Source organism: Heloderma suspectum, chromosome 1 (genome assembly GCF_057233095.1).
Source record: "Heloderma suspectum isolate Gila_16-S chromosome 1, 16-S_ref, whole genome shotgun sequence".
NCBI lineage: Eukaryota > Metazoa > Chordata > Lepidosauria > Squamata > Helodermatidae > Heloderma > Heloderma suspectum.
Window position 1 is genome coordinate 215,361,317 of NC_139458.1, and position 15,413 is coordinate 215,376,729.

General features: G+C 53.7%; 1 long non-coding RNA gene across 1 annotated transcript in view; it reads left to right on the forward strand.

Moving 5' to 3' along the window:
* LOC146358748 (uncharacterized) overlaps nt 1-15,413 on the forward strand; it is an 862,550-nt gene that overhangs the window by 566,347 nt on the left and 280,790 nt on the right. The window lies entirely within an intron of this gene.

Consider the following 15,413-nt stretch of genomic DNA (forward strand, 5'->3'; position numbering starts at 1 on the left):
GCAGGAGATGAGTAAATATACAATTATTAAAGTTACCTGCCCAAAGCTATGGAACGAGTCAGATCTGAGACTACAAACAGCCTTTTGAAAATGCAAGAGAGGTGCTCGGAGGAGCAAAGCCCTCCCACACATCTTACACATTCACCCCTTTCCCTGCCTGCTCCTGCTGGCAAGGCCCTTGTGCCTCACCAACGTAAACGGGGTGGATGCCATTCAGAATCAAAGCAGTCATGCCACACACTCACTCTCCCTAGACCGCTGCACCCCAACCAGTTTGGCTTCCCAGTGCAGAACAGCTGACATAGGAAGACATCCTTCTTGCACCACAAAACCAAAAAAGGGCATAACAGCCACCCCCCAACCCCACACAGAACTCCTGGCAAACTAACGGAAATCCCTAGAAACTCCGAGAACTCCTATGGTTAGCAGCTCTGGTCGCGGGGACGAGCTTCTTAGTGCTCACAGCAAAAGCTTAATGAGTGCAGGATTCCAGAAATCGTATAGGTGTGGGCAATGAGCTATCGCCCCAGTATATAGTTCCAAGGACAGCCAAAGCCCACCACTATAACCGTGTCGGAGACCCATACAGCTTTGTTCCCCTGTTGCAATGTGTATGGCTGAAAAGAGAGGGCAAGAGGCCCGAATGATTCCGCAGTCTGAGGAGGCCCAAACCAGCCCCACTCCCTCTTGCCGTTACATGCATGTCAGCATGGGCAAACTCTTCCCACTTTTTCTCCTAGCGCAAGGAACCCAAGGTGGCTCACGTTATCCTCTTCCTCTCCATTTAACCCTCACAACCACAACACTGTGAGGTAGGCTGGGACTTTCTGACTGGGCCAACGTCACCCAGCGAGCTTCCATGGCTGAGTGGACTATACCCAGATCTCCCAGCTCCCAGTTCAACACTTGCTCATCAGTGGACTTGAGTGCCAAGGTCTGGGTAGTAAGGTGGGGTGCAAAACTTCAGCAATCGCTACACAAATAAGGACAACGTGCACACAGCGAGAGGTTGGTCCTGCTGCTTCTGGTGCCCATCTCTCGCTGTGCAATGCAGAGACCGGCGGCAGCATTTCACCGGAAATGGACAGTGTGTCAGTGTGTCATATGATTTGTAGCCAGGGCCGCATAATCCTATGCATGTGGTTGTGCAGGAAAAAGTAATGCAGTTCCCAGCACCCCTTCTTCAGCCATCCGAAGTGGCCGGAAGATGATGGAGCAGGACCTCTTTCTGTCCAAACAAGCATAGGATTGCAGGCTCAGGGTCAGGATTGGTTTGTTTCCACATGACACCACAAAGAGATCGCTTCATTTTCAGGTGGGCTTTTGCAGTCGCTTGTGCAGGAGGGGTGGTTGCAAAAGGGCTGGGACTGGAGGGACGTGGGATGGGAATAACGATAATAAGACCGGCAGTGTCCAAGAGGCCTGGCAGACCGGACACATCATTGTTTTACATTCAATCAAGCCTGATGATGGGCTGGGAGAACTAGAACTTACCAGGCATAGGCCTCAGTGAAAAGGCAGGCTGGCCCGCCTGGACCCACACTGCCCGCACCCTCCGGTAGTACGTGGGCAGGGGGCTGACAACGGCGCCCTCCACTCTGCCACATCCATCCCTTCCTCAATGACGGGGCGCTCCAGGGCCTTCCATTTCAAGCGCAATTGCCCGGGGGTGGTTTTCCCAGCACATGCGGAGTCTCTCGTACCAACGCAAAGAGCCAGGCTGAGCAGAGGGTGTCGCCAGCTGCTGTGCGTCTCCACTGGGGCCCCTCAACCCAAATGAGCCTGGCCTGAAGTGGGGCGTGGGTGGCAGGGGAAGGGAGAAGGGCGGGGAGGGTGACAGGGAGACAGAGAGCAAGGGAGGGCTGCGGGACGAGCCAGATCCCCACGGACGGCTGAGGAAGCCAGCCGAGATGGAGAGCAGGAAAGGAGAGCAGGAGATGAGTAAATATACAAATATTAAAGTTACCTGCCCAAAGCTATGGAACAAGTCAGATCTGAGACTACAAACAGCCTTTTGAAAATGCAAGAGAGGCGCTCGGAGGAGCAAAGCCCTCCCACACATCTTACACATTCACCCCTTTCCCTGCCTGCTCCTGCTGGCAAGGCCCTTGTGCCTCACCAACGTAAACGGGGTGGATGCCATTCAGAATCAAAGCAGTCATGCCACACACTCACTCTCCCTAGACCGCTGCACCCCAACCAGTTTGGCTTCCCAGTGCAGAACAGCTGACATAGGAAGACATCGTTCTTGCACCACAAAACCAAAAAAGGGCATAACAGCCACCCCCCAACCCCACACAGAACTCCTGGCAAACTAACAGAAATCCCTAGAAACTCTGAGAACTCCTATGGTTAGCAGCTCTGGTCGCGAGGACGAGCTTCTTAGCGCTCACAGCAAAAGCTTAATGAGTGCAGGATTCCAGAAATCGTATAGGTGTGGGCAATGAGCTATCGCCTCAGTATATAGTTCCAAGGACAGCCAAAGCCCACCACTATAACCATGTCGGAGACCCATACAGCTTTGTTCCCCTGTTGCAATGTGTATGGCTGAAAAGAGAGGGCAAGAGGCCTGAACGATTCCGCAGTCTGAGGAGGCCCAAACCAGCCCCACTCCCTCTTGCCGTTACATGCATGTCAGCATTGGCAAACTCTTCGGCCCCGGGTTTCTCACTAGCGAACCAGCCTGCCTACCCTTCCGAACCACTTCTGCTCAGATTCTGACTGCGATCCAATGATTCCACAGCTGCTCTGGGAGAGGGGGCCAGAAAACAAGATGGGAATTAGGGACGGCAGAGAATTCCGCCACGGGTCTCGGTGAGGCCAAATGCCAATGCATTCGGCCCCCCGAAATCTGTGGCGGAACGGCCTGCCCCCCCGCCCCCCCGCAGATCCCCCTCGGGACGAGACTTACCTGGGGCGGATCTTCTGGATGGCGGCGGCTTCAGCAGCGGCAGCGGCGGCTGGTCTTCCGACCGGCTGCCACTGCAGACATTTGCAGTTTTTTTGTTTTTTTTTACATAAACGTGATAGGCTACGTAAGTTTTTACGTAGCCTAAAACGTCCGAGTAAAAAAAAAAGAAAAAGGCGTACGCAAATGGTGGCGGCTATGGCCGCTAGCATCCGCTACGCTATTTGCGTTCCCCTTATTTTCGCCGTCTTAGTCTACATAAATATTTACGTAAACTAAGACAGGCCAAAATAAGGAACGCAAATGGCAGCGGCCGTAGCCGCCGCCATTTGCGTACAGGAGTGTGTTTTTTTTTTAAAGTCAGACGTGATAGGCTATGTAAAGATTTACGTAGCCTATCACGGCTGACTACAGGGACGCAAACGGCGGTGCCTACGGCCGCCGCCATTTGCGTCCCTGCTAGCCAGCGGCCGGATGTCCGGCTGCTGGCGGAGCCGGCCGGTGGCTCCGCAGAATCCCTGCGGAACGGAGCTGGCCAGCCAGGATTCTGGGGGGAGGGACGGAGCGCATCCCCCCCCCAGAGGAACCTGGCGGAGCCAGGTCAGGCCAATTTCGTACATCCCTAGGTCAAGGTGGTGGTACTGCTTACTAAAGCAGAGCCACCATGATCTCACAGGTGATGAGAGGGACATGCTTGTAGCCTGGAGGGCAAGAAAAGAGGCAGCCCCAATTAGGAACCAAAACCGACCATGTGTAGAACATGTAGATAATCTCCTCCAAAGTATCACAGGCATTCCAGACCAGACAAGAGGTGAAATGGGTCCCCTCTATGGGGCGGGATGCTTTAGCGTGCATGTGCACCCATCGCCACACTTGTGCGCTAGTGCCAAGGTGCCTCGACGACCTGACACGGAGATTCCCCGCTCCGAGGGCTCTCTTCCCAGGATCCCAGCGTGGGTGGTGGCGGGGAGAGCCTTGTACCAGCTGCTTGGAGGAAGGGCAGGATGAAAACATCACTGAAATTAATGCCCTTTTCACATTCGAGCCAAGGGTTCCATGTTGCCGAGGTTGTATGTCAAGCCGCCAAAGAATGATGCGTGCTGGCGTCTCTCAGTAGGACATGGCATAGACCCCCCTTTCCTGGAGTCCAGCAGAGATCAAATCCACATGTTCAGTTCTGCCCCATCCATCCTCAAAGTACACATTCCTTGACAGCGTTTTCATCCCAAATCTCAGGCAAGTATCGTCTCCCATAGTGGCGTCCGTCAAGAACAAGGAGGGAGTGGGGCATGCCCTGCCCTGCCCTCAGGCTGACACACGGAAGTGACAGCACACACCAAGGTCCTCCTCACTCTGCCCAATGGTAGAGCCGGCTGCACACCCAAGCAGAGACTCCTCAAACTTGGCTGTCCCACCCTAAAAAGGAAAGGTGCCATCCTGGGCCGGTGGAGACAGAAAGGCGGCCCACACCTGCCAGCACTCCCCAGCCAGCCATGGCTGGCTGGGTCACGCTGGGAGTTGCAGGCCTCTTTTCTGCCTAAATACGCATAGGATTGCGCCCTGAGAGGAGGGGGAAAGAACTCCCGTGAGATCAGCTCAAATAGCAGCGGCCTTTGTAATGGATCCCCGTGTTTTCCGAGCTATATTGTACGGATTGTGTGTAGTGCTTTGCACGCACAGACAGCACACACTCACACACACCCACACAGGAGCAAAAGAAAAAGCGCTAGAGAAAGAAAATCTACCTACAAGCTACAGGGAGTACACTATAAAGCCTAACAGAGAAGGGGTTTCTGTGTGTGTGTGTGTGTGTGTGTGTGTGTTTAATTCAGACTCTAGAAAAGAAAGAAAGGGACATCTACTGGGAATAGTCGAATTGACAAGGGCTGGGTGGGCAGGGAGACGAGCCACATGGGAAGCTGCAGGAGAACACACAGGCCACGCAGATCTAGCCAGCCAGCTCTCTCCAGCCGGCTCCCTCTCTGACCAAGTGGAGATTTGCAGTTTGCATGAATGCCGGTAAATCTCGCTGTCCTCCTGATCATGCATAGTGGAGTGAGGCGTGATTGTTTTCCCTACTCCCCTGCAGGCATGCACGGCTCCAATTCAGATCGAAGGCCAGGAGCAGAGGAAGGACCTCGGCCTGTGCTCCCCGTGCCAGAGGCCGGATGCCATGGGGATGGGCAGGCGGACTGGATCAGAGGGTTCGGGTGAGGCGACGCCGTGGCCTGAGGCAGACCTGTGGGGCGGGCACAGACCAGCAGGCGGATGGGCAGGAAGGAGGCAGTCTGGGCTCTCTGGGTCAAGAAGACTGGTCTCCTTTGGAGATGCAAAGACAGACTCGTTCCTCCTGGCGTCTGCTGTGCCTGTCCCCTCCCTTACATCCACAGACATGCTGGATTCTACCATCTCTTGACCTCCAGTCCACTCCCAGGCAAACCTCGCGGCGGTGGTCCAAACTGTGAAAACTTTCTGCGGCGAACACACAATGGGGAAAGGTGCCAAACACTGGGTTCCCGGAACTGCTTGCACGGGTGCTGCCCGCCTTCAGCACAGGACCATTCTCGGGGCTCCTGTTCGCTGCACCGTCAGCCCCTTGGAGTCCCTCTCTCCCTGCCTTCGGGGACCTCTCCGCACCGCACCGGCTCCCGCACATGGCAGCAGGGAGGAGCTGCTTTTGCCCATGGCCCAAGACAGGGCTCCTCGCCAGACGAGTTGGGATCACAGGGATCTCCTCCTGGAGGGGGCGTCAGCACTCTGGGCCCGTTCCGGGGCTGCCATCTCTCCTGGAGGACACAGCCGTCACACTTCACTTGGTGTATTGTCTGAACACCTCTCTAAATGCTTGTAGCCAAGCACTGAATTTGGGCATTTCCTTCGGTAAGATGCAGTTACTTCCTTTGGGCTGAGAGCCAGAAGCCATGAGCTTCTCCACACCAGCCGAAAATCCCGCATTTCAAACGGGGCTTTCTGCTCCTCTTCTCAGACTCCCTTTACAGGTGCTTCCTCCCCTCTCCCCTTCCCCCTCCTTCTCCCGCTTATCTGAGTCTTCCATAGGTTTCTTTGGTCTCACTCCTCCTCTTGCAGCTTCTCCTTCTTCTCGGAGGGAACTCAGGCGGAAGAAAGCGGGGTCATTTCATACCTCATTATCTCTGACCTTTGAAAAATGGAATGAAGGTCATTTACTGTGGGAGACTTGCGTGGAGTGAAGTGGAGGTTCACGACGTCACCTAAAGGACCCACAGGTTTCTGTGAGTGAGCGACCTCAATAGCAGGATAAGAGCTCCATGTGAAGAAGCCCCATGTGTGCCAGCCCCCCCCCCCGCGCCGCGGCCCCCACGTGAGAAGCTGATAGGATTCTGAGTACGCTTCCTTCCACGGCCCATTCATTTCTGGATGTGGTCCAGGGAGGGCCTAACAATGGAGAGCCGTCCTGGGTGGGACCGCCCTGCTTTGCTGTGCTCTTGCGCCCAGCAGACCTGGTGTGAGGAACCCAGCCTGCTGGCACAGCTGGGCGCCCTGGACTGGGATGTCAGTGCATTCAGAGAGATGGACCAAACCAGCTCTTGGAGTGACAGGGAATTGTATTTCCCCCACGCGCTTCGAAGGTGTGGGGCCAGGGGGGAACCCCAATGCAGGCCACTGTAGTTTGAGGCCCCTTCATACCCACTCCCGCGATCCCAGGATCCCAGAGCATTCCTCCTCCACTGTGTGTTCGTGAATCCTGCGCTCAGGGAAACCCATGTGATGGGGTGGCTTCTGGGGGTGGGGGAGGGGTGGGTTCTACTCTGGTTCCAGGGTTGCTCTTGTGAAGACGTGCACTCCATTCCCTGAGCTGTGATCCGGAGCCCCCACTGCAGACAGGCTGCTCTTTCCACGTCTCTCTGCTTGACCTGACTCTCTCACCCAAGAAACTCTGTTTCTTTTTTAAAAATGTGAACTACTTTCATAAGGTCTTTTGATTCTTTATCCTGTCTGCTGTTCACCACTCCAAGGTCTTTGGACGTGGAGCAGTATACAAATACTGCAAATCAATCCATCAATCAATAGAGATGGTGCCACAAGGCTGTCCAGCCGGGACCAAGTGGTTCAGTGTCTCAGTGCCCTAAACAGTTGTTTACGGAACTGACCAGAGAGGAGGTAGCCTTGGATTTAATGCTAAGTGGTGTCGCCCAGGACCTCGGACGAGGTGCAAATGTTGTTGAACCACTTGGAAACAGTGCTCACAGCGCTATCGGATTTCATATATACTTAAGTGGGAAATGGCCCAGGAAGTCCAACACAGGCACATTTGACTTCAAAAAAGGACACTTCTCTCCAATGAGGGCAGTGGTGGAAACGACGTTCGCAGGGGGAGTCAGGAGGATTCAATCCCTTCAAAATGCGTGGCGATTACTCAAAACCACAAGAACAGAAGTCCGGCTACAATGTATAGCGCATGTTAGGAAAGGCAGCACCAAGTCCCAAAGGTCACCAGCACGGTTCATGAGCAGTGTTAAGGGAGCTATTCGAGAAAAGAGAGCTTCCCTCAGAAAATGGAAGTCTAGCCCAAGGGAGGAAAACAAAAGGGAGCACAAGCTTGCACAACGGCGATGCAAGCAGACGGTAAGAGATGCACAAAAGCATTTTGAAGAGCCTATCGCCAACAACATCAAGGCCAATTTTAAAGAATTCTGTAAATATGTCAGAAGCAGAAAACCAGCTCGGGAAGCAGTTGGACCATGGGATGACAGTGGACTTAAAAGACACCTGAAGCAGGACAAGGAGACTGCAGAGAAGCTGAACACATTCTTTTCATCCGTCTTCACTGCAGAAGATATAGGACAGATACCCGAGCCTGCACTGACGTTTTCAGGAAGGGAGTCTGAGGAACTGAGGCAAATAGTGGTGACAAAAGATGACGTTCTCAACCTTATTGATAACCTGAAAGCAAATAAATCACCGGGCCCAGATGCTATCTATCCTAGAGTTCTCAAAGAACTCAAATATGACATTGCTGATCCTCTCACCAAATTATGCAGCACGTCCCTAAGATCAGCCTCTATACCAGAGGACTGGCAGATGGCCAACGTAACACCAATTTGCAAAAAGGGATCCAGAGGGGATCCAGGAAATTACAGGCCGGTCGTGTGGCGCAGAGTGGTAGGCGGCAGTATTGCAACCGAAACTCTCCCCACGACCTGAGTTCGATCCCAGTGGAAGATGTGATATTTCACTGTACTGCCCCTTTTCTCTTTCTTCCGGCTGCTACTTTCCTGGCAATTCCACTTCTGTTCAAGAGAAGTCTTCAACGTCAAAGTTCAGCTTGCCCATCTTGCTGCAATTCCACACCCACTTGCTGGGGAAAAAGACCCATTGCACCCATTGCACCCAGTGGGGCTTACTTCTGAGTGCAGGTGCATACGTGTGCAATGTCCACCATTTCTAACTCCCCCACCCCCATTTTGCCACATCTCAGCAATCTGCTGCGGAGTTCATGCTCCCCACCACATCTTTTCTGATGTGTGCGCTTCTACCTATTGCTTCCCCCCTTTCTCCTCCCCCCTTTCTGCTCACAATGAGGCAGTCCCCTAAACACGCCCCACAGACAGCTGACCTACCAGCCTCCGCGGGATGCAGCGGAGTGTAAGGACTAGAGCGCAATCCTTTGCCAGCAGGCAGAGATGTTCTTATTGAGGTAGCTCTTCGGCATGTGCGCTGCTCACGGTGTTCTCCAAGATGCTGAGATGTGCTACAGTTCTATTGAAATTACAGTTCTTGCCTCTAAAGTTGCATCTGTACATATAACTTAGCCGATGAAAACTGTATGCAACACTGTGTCCTCTTTGGGGGTGTTGTGGAAATATCCCCCATACAATGTGGGAAGGAGACAGTGGCCTGCTCGGGGAGGGGCCCCACTCTGAGCATCTTGCCCGGAAGCCTCCCAGAAGCAGGGATGTGCCTTCACAGGCCACGGTCCCAGGGGTGCTGACCCCCAGGGAAGTGCCTTTGTCTGCCATGGACCCAGGGCTCCCCTTCTCCATACACCAGGGTCCGGGGGGGGGGGGCTCACCCTGCGAGAAAGGCAAGAGACATCCATTCTTTGTTTCTCTGCCTCGTGCAGACTCCAGCATCCCAAACCACGTGGCCAGGCTGTCCCTCCACATGCCTGGCCACGGCCCGGAAGAGGAGGACAGGTCGCTCTGCCTCCAAGGACCTGGATCGGCTGCTGTGACAGACCACGTTTGGAACAACAGGTTGCTCCCTGCTTTTGAGAGGCACACTGTGTCTGAACGACGTTGTGCAACACGCAGCAGCAGACGGAGCCACGTGCAGGAGGGACAGATGCGCCCTCCTGGCAGCAGGCAGCAGGCCATCGGACCTGCTGGGGACACTGGTGGGGACACGAGTGGGGAGCGGTCAGCCTGAGCCCCCCACTGACGCAGAGGAAGTGACCCCTGAACGGAAGAGGGCGTGACCTCTTTTTGTTTGTCAGATCTCGTGTTCCCACATCTCTACCTCTTATGCAATCAGCAAATAGTTATATTCATAGCTGTTAGTAAGGCCCGGGGGGGGGGGGGCAGAGAGAGGTGCCTAGCATCCAGTATATATGCAAAACATGAACACATCTAAGGTTTTTAGGCCAGACCCAATAATTATAAAGAAGCCTTGGTCAAGAATCGACATTGACTCTGCAGGGCCACTTCAAGGCAAGAACTTGAGTTGAAATAGGAAGGAAAGGAATACGGGAATTGAGAAGGGCGGGGGGTGGGAGCCAAAGAACAAGGCAAGGACGCTACTCTTGATGTTTGGGGCTTTTTCAAAATACAGAATCCAGAAAAGCAAGGAAGGGATAGACAACCATCTGTATCGCCGTGCTTTTGAAAGGCATGCGGACCACAAGCCTCTTCTCGGCATCTCCTCTCCTGGTGAGCCTCCTCCCGGCACACCCTCTCCGCGCACGCAGCATTGGGCATCCTGCTCCATGCTTTGATTATACCCTGGTCTACAAGCCAGGGAAGGCAAGAGCTCGTCCCTCCGTTGGGAGAGTTACCCTTTCTTCCACATCTCTTTCTCTTCTCCTTTGGCGGCAAATGTGATTTTGAAAGTGTTATCGGGGGAAAGGCACACATATTTGTCAATGCTTCTTACATTTCAGACCTTCCCAGTCATGCCAGTGCCATGGACGCTTCAAAGGCTGCAGTCTGGGGCTCGATTGTGGATTCAATGGAAATGACCTGGAGCCTCTTGATAGGGATGAGGCTGGAAGATCCTCCTTCAAACTGCCTGGGGGGAAAGCTCCATGAAGCAGAGGAGTGGTGCGGTGCTGCTCTTGACAGTTCCACCCGGTCCGCCATGCCCTGTGCCAGGGCCGCCCCGCACTCGGTGTCCCAGCCCTTCCCCAACCGTCATTCAGCATTCTGAGGGCGCTGAGCGCAGTCCTCGCAGGGACTCGTGTGGGCTGGCGTGATGCGGGTGCAGGCTGCCTCGGGAGAACTCTCGCAAGCCTGAGACGGGCACCAGCACGCGAGAGAACGAGAACGATGAAGCGCGGGAGACCAGGGAAGGGATATCTTGCACGCAAGGATGCGACCCGTGTTTCCTGGGGGTTCCCAAGAGTGCTTGATGTCCGTTCGAAGGACTGGGAGGCGGGAGGGGGAAGCTAGAGCCTTGCTGCAGCCAGTCCTGCCAAGAGCTTCTGAACGTCCAGCCGCTGAGGACGAGGTTGCGGGATGAGTCCCATAAGAGTGGGGTTAGCCCACGAGCCACGTGGCAGCTCCCCTGCGAGACAGGCGCTCAGGGTGCTCCTCGCTGGCAGGAGGGTTTCACCCGGCCAAGCGCCTTCTGAACAGCCTGGCAACCCATGTGCCCGGAGCAGAGGCAGAGAACGTGGGAGGCGACGGAACGGGCCTGGCTGGGAAGGCCAGCCAAACGCCGTGCGCCCTCGTTCAATGCCTCTGTCACGCCCAACAGGCTGAATGGGTTTGAGTGGACTCAGAGCCATCGCCCCCCCCACCGGCATTAGGAGTGCATTAGGATTAGGATAACGGAGCAGTCGCCAAGTGACGAGGAGCAGCCCTGTGATGACGAGTCGGTCGCTGGTGTGACCCAAATTCTGAGGCGCAATGATGCAGAGTCCTTTGCGTGCTTGTTGTGATTGTGTGTGTGACCCACAAGTCCATGCACATTTTCAGCTGGTGGAGGAAACACCATTTCCAGATGTGCATGTGGAAGAGGCAACGCACGGAGTGGCGGTTGTCCCCCAGCAGCGCACCCATTCCACACTGCAGCCGTCTTGTTCCATTTCTGTCCAAACAAGCAGTCCCAACTGCAGTGGCGAGATGGGGCGGTGTTTTGTAGAACTCACACCCACATGCAGAGTCCAGTTGCGCTGCCCGCATGTGTCTGGTGACCTATACAGCGTACATCCCTACTACACACACACACACACACACACAATTTCCTATGCATCCCAGTGTACTTCACTATTGACTTTATACGTGTATATTTCACCCTCCGAATGTTAGTATGATTCTGATTCCCCAAATGCATGTATCGTTCTAATTCCCCTGATGTGTGATTTTAATTCCTTTGGAAGTCTTCTTTAATAAATCAAAGAATTGCTTTCAAAGACCATGTTGTGGTCTGTGATTCCTTGAGCTTTGGGGGAATCGAGTTTTCCTAAGCACTGAGAGTTCTATGTAAAAAGAGCCCTCTGGTATGTGTTTAGTTTACATGGATGTGATATGCACCTCCATGTAAATTAAAGCATAGTTTGTAACATCAGGGATGCTGAGCATCTCCGCATGAGGGAAGCTTACAGCAGCTGGGGTTGTTTAGCTCGGAAAGCATTCTTGTTGCTGCGGTTTGTGGAACAGTAAGCAATGATGGCGAAGAATTCTGCCACGGATCCCAATGAGTCTGGATTCTAAAGAATCCCCACCCCGCCGGAGTCCATGGCGGAACGGAACACTTACCTCCGCCATTGAATTGCCCTCTGCCATTCCTGTGGTATAAAAAAAATTGGTCATATGATACTACCCCAGTCAAAACTTTTGATGCAGCAGTCTGCACCAACTGAAGTTTCCAAGTGGTTTTCAAGGACAGCCCCACATAGATCACGTTACAATAGGCCAGTCGCAATGTTATTCATGCATGTAACACCGTGTTGAGGTCCAACTGTATAGTGCAGTATTCAAAAGTTATTTGAATGAATACATTTCACAATGGCTAGCCTGTTCTTCCTGTCTCCCAAGTAAATTAACCTGCCGTTAATGATTTGATGTGTGATAAGGATATGTTTACCATCCTTCACCAAGTTGGGAATGACTAGTTCCAACAGAAGCTATGAAGCAGAAATCAAAAATTTATATGTGCTCAACACACTGCAAATCTAGGTTCTTAAGCAGCAGAGACAGGCTCAGCAGGTTCACCTGCACAATAGCTGGAAAACCAACTTCCTGAGGACAATGCTTGCAAAATAGTGCCAGCCGAGCTCAGAATCCTCCTCGGGGTGAATCTCTATGTGGCCCAATTGTCCACGATTGCATTGACAATGTTCCATCTTCAAACTCATGCACAAATGCAGTCAGCACCCCTATTTGATTCCATTGTGCAGAACTGGAAGACTTTACTTTGTGTTTTTCCTACAACTCCAAAGTTCTCCAACCAGAGCGAGGTGCAAAGTGGTGGCTAAATGGGTGAAACCCATTCACTACTGCATCCTGTCGTCCATACACTGAAACAACCACCAACTATGAGGTCAAATCTACACCTGAGTAACTACAGAGTTTAGGGGTTTGAACGCAAACCCCTCAAACTGGTCAGCAGAGCTGTGGTCAAAGGCAACCAATGTATATTCATATTGATATATTCATATTTTCCACTGAGCCTGATAAGCGATTAGCACAAGGCCAGCAAAGGGAGAGAGAAATAATTCTTGCCATTTTACTTCCTATTGTTAAATTGGCAGGAGTTACAAAAAGCCCTTGCTGATCTACTGCAAATCAACCAGAGATCTACGGTAGGTCCCAATCCCACCCCTGTATAAGCGGCGCATAGACAGGTCCTGTGACAGCGCACAGATGTGCACAAACAGCAACAATAATTTAGCTGGAGAGTGATGTTCTGTCATTGTATCCTACAACTGTGCCAACTGGTGGTGCTGCTAAAATTCTACTTAGGCAAATAGAATTCTGCCTGGTTGGCAAACTTCTTGATATTGGGATTCTCTTAGCATTTACTTGTGGTGCATATTCAGGATCACATAACGTGCTGTAGCTTCCTCTGACACCCTTTCACCACCATCTTCTGCACTCAAACCAGAATGGAGTTTCCTACAGTTGCTTTGAGTTCTTACTTATAAATACATTCTGATGTGTGGGGATTCCAGTCTGTAATGTGATGGTCAGGGGTGGACACACTTCAGGACTGCAGGATCAGATCTGTTTTTTCCAGGGTTTGCCCTGAATGGGTTTGCCCGACTGATCAATGACACAATGTCTAATCATTGCTACCCGAGGCAAAGGACGTAATGTTGCCCCCCTTTCCAGAAAGGGTAATGTATTTGCCACCAGTTAAAACAGCTGTGATCTTGGTTATTTGGTAGAGATTATTGTGACAATCTGTTTGTTGATGTGGAGGACAGTTTGGAAGAGGCCTTGCAGGAGCGTTTGTACTTGGCTTAGCAGCATTTGTTTTGCTGCTCTCGCTCCCGGTTCACTCCTGTTCAGCATCTCCGTGTGCACTCCCTTGAGGCCTGAGCAGTGCCCTCCCAGTCACACTTCTTCCTGGTTACACCCTCAGAATCACGGTTCCGTGACAAGTAGCGTCCATGAATAACGTATACATGCCGGTTCCCCTCACATTGCTCATGCTATCTACTCCTATAATAAAATGGCACATGCGGGGCAGACTAGGTCAGCTATGAGGCACGAGAGATCCACAAGTTAGTCCACCAGGGGTTCTTTAAAAAGTAAACCATTTACTCTTAGAAACAAAGCAACATCAGCCTTGGGATTAAAACATTTAAAATACCAAACTATTCAACTCTCTTGAGCAACAAGAACAAGTTCTGTGGCAGAACCTTTTCTATAATTTTAATAGCTCCAACTGACACTGACAGTTCCTCGGGACTGCAGGCTCTGGCCTCATCCATCGGCTGGGGAACCGAGGCCAGTGGGGGGCTGCACCTCCTGCCTCCCAGGATGAACATCATCACAGGGGGCAGACCAACCTGGTCCTATGCATCTGTCATTAGTGTATTTGCTTTCCTTCCCCTCCTCCCTCCCAGGCCCGGGGAAGCCCTGCCCCCCGCCGTCATCTCGTCCGCCATGAAGGCTGTTTGCCAGCTGAGGTATTGGGGCGTGTGGGGCCTGCCCCGGCTCACGAAAGGGTCTCCTCCAGCTCACAATGTGTCGCTTCAGGGGGAGGGGGGGGAGGGCCGGTTTTTCTGCTGTACTCTGCCAGCGTGGCTGGCCGGCCGATGCTGCCGTGCTTCCCTGTCAAAGCAGGAACAGGAAGGCGCCCAGATAGGATTTCATTTCGCCTTGTCTCATGTGAATTCTGAGCCCCGGCTTATTTTCGGGCTGGGCCAGGAATCAAGAGGCCGGGGGACCTTGCAGATCCTGGCCTCTCCACCTGCCTCCCCCTCCCTCTGGGATGCCCCTCCCCCCTCCCCATTCTCCTCTGCCGTGTCTTGCTCAGGAACTGGAGGCACCGCAGAGATTTCCATGGGGGCGGGATGGAAGTGGGGGGGCGTATGGAGGGCCCGTGGGCAGATCACCCCCCCCAGCTCATAGCTCCTTCTGTGGCAGCGGAGCAGGAAGCCGCCCTCACGGCGCCCACATCTGCCCTCGGGACCACGGGATTGCTCCCCCTATCCTGCTTTCCCTTCTTCTTTCGGAAGTGGGACCACGGAGCACGGTCCTGGACTGTGCCCCCTCCCTGTCCAGCTGACTGGCGGCCCGGAAGGATCGTGCCTCCAGGTCCAGCGGAGAGGGAAGCGTGGAAGCGCAGGCCGGCCCCGTGGAAGAGAAGAGCCGCCCCTCCCGCTCCGCTGCCTCCTGCTGCTCTTCTCCTTCCAGCAAACTCAGGCCAGCCTGGAGCAGGGAGCTGGAGTCGCAGATCCTGAGGCTGGCTCTCCACGAGGTCTTGACGGCCGGCAGCGAGACAGCACCCCCCCACAAGCAGGTGGATCCTGGCCAAAGGCATCGATGCCGGACTCGGGGGGGCTGATCCCGGGGTAGACTGGCCTTGGGGAAGCCGGGGCAGGCAAACGTGCCAGGCCTGCAGCACACGGGACACCTGTCTCCCTGGCACCCCGACAAGGGCCTCTGGTGGGGGAACGTTGGTAGCTCCGCCACACCTCTGCCTCCTGGCGCTTCCGGCCCTCCATCGCCTTTCACAGGGAAGGCGAAAGGCGTTCCCTGCCCCCCCGTCTGGAGGGACAGGAGCCGGCGGAGAACATGCAGCCGTGGCAGGGGATCCTTCGGTGTGTCCCCCGGCCTAACACTCTCTCTCCTTC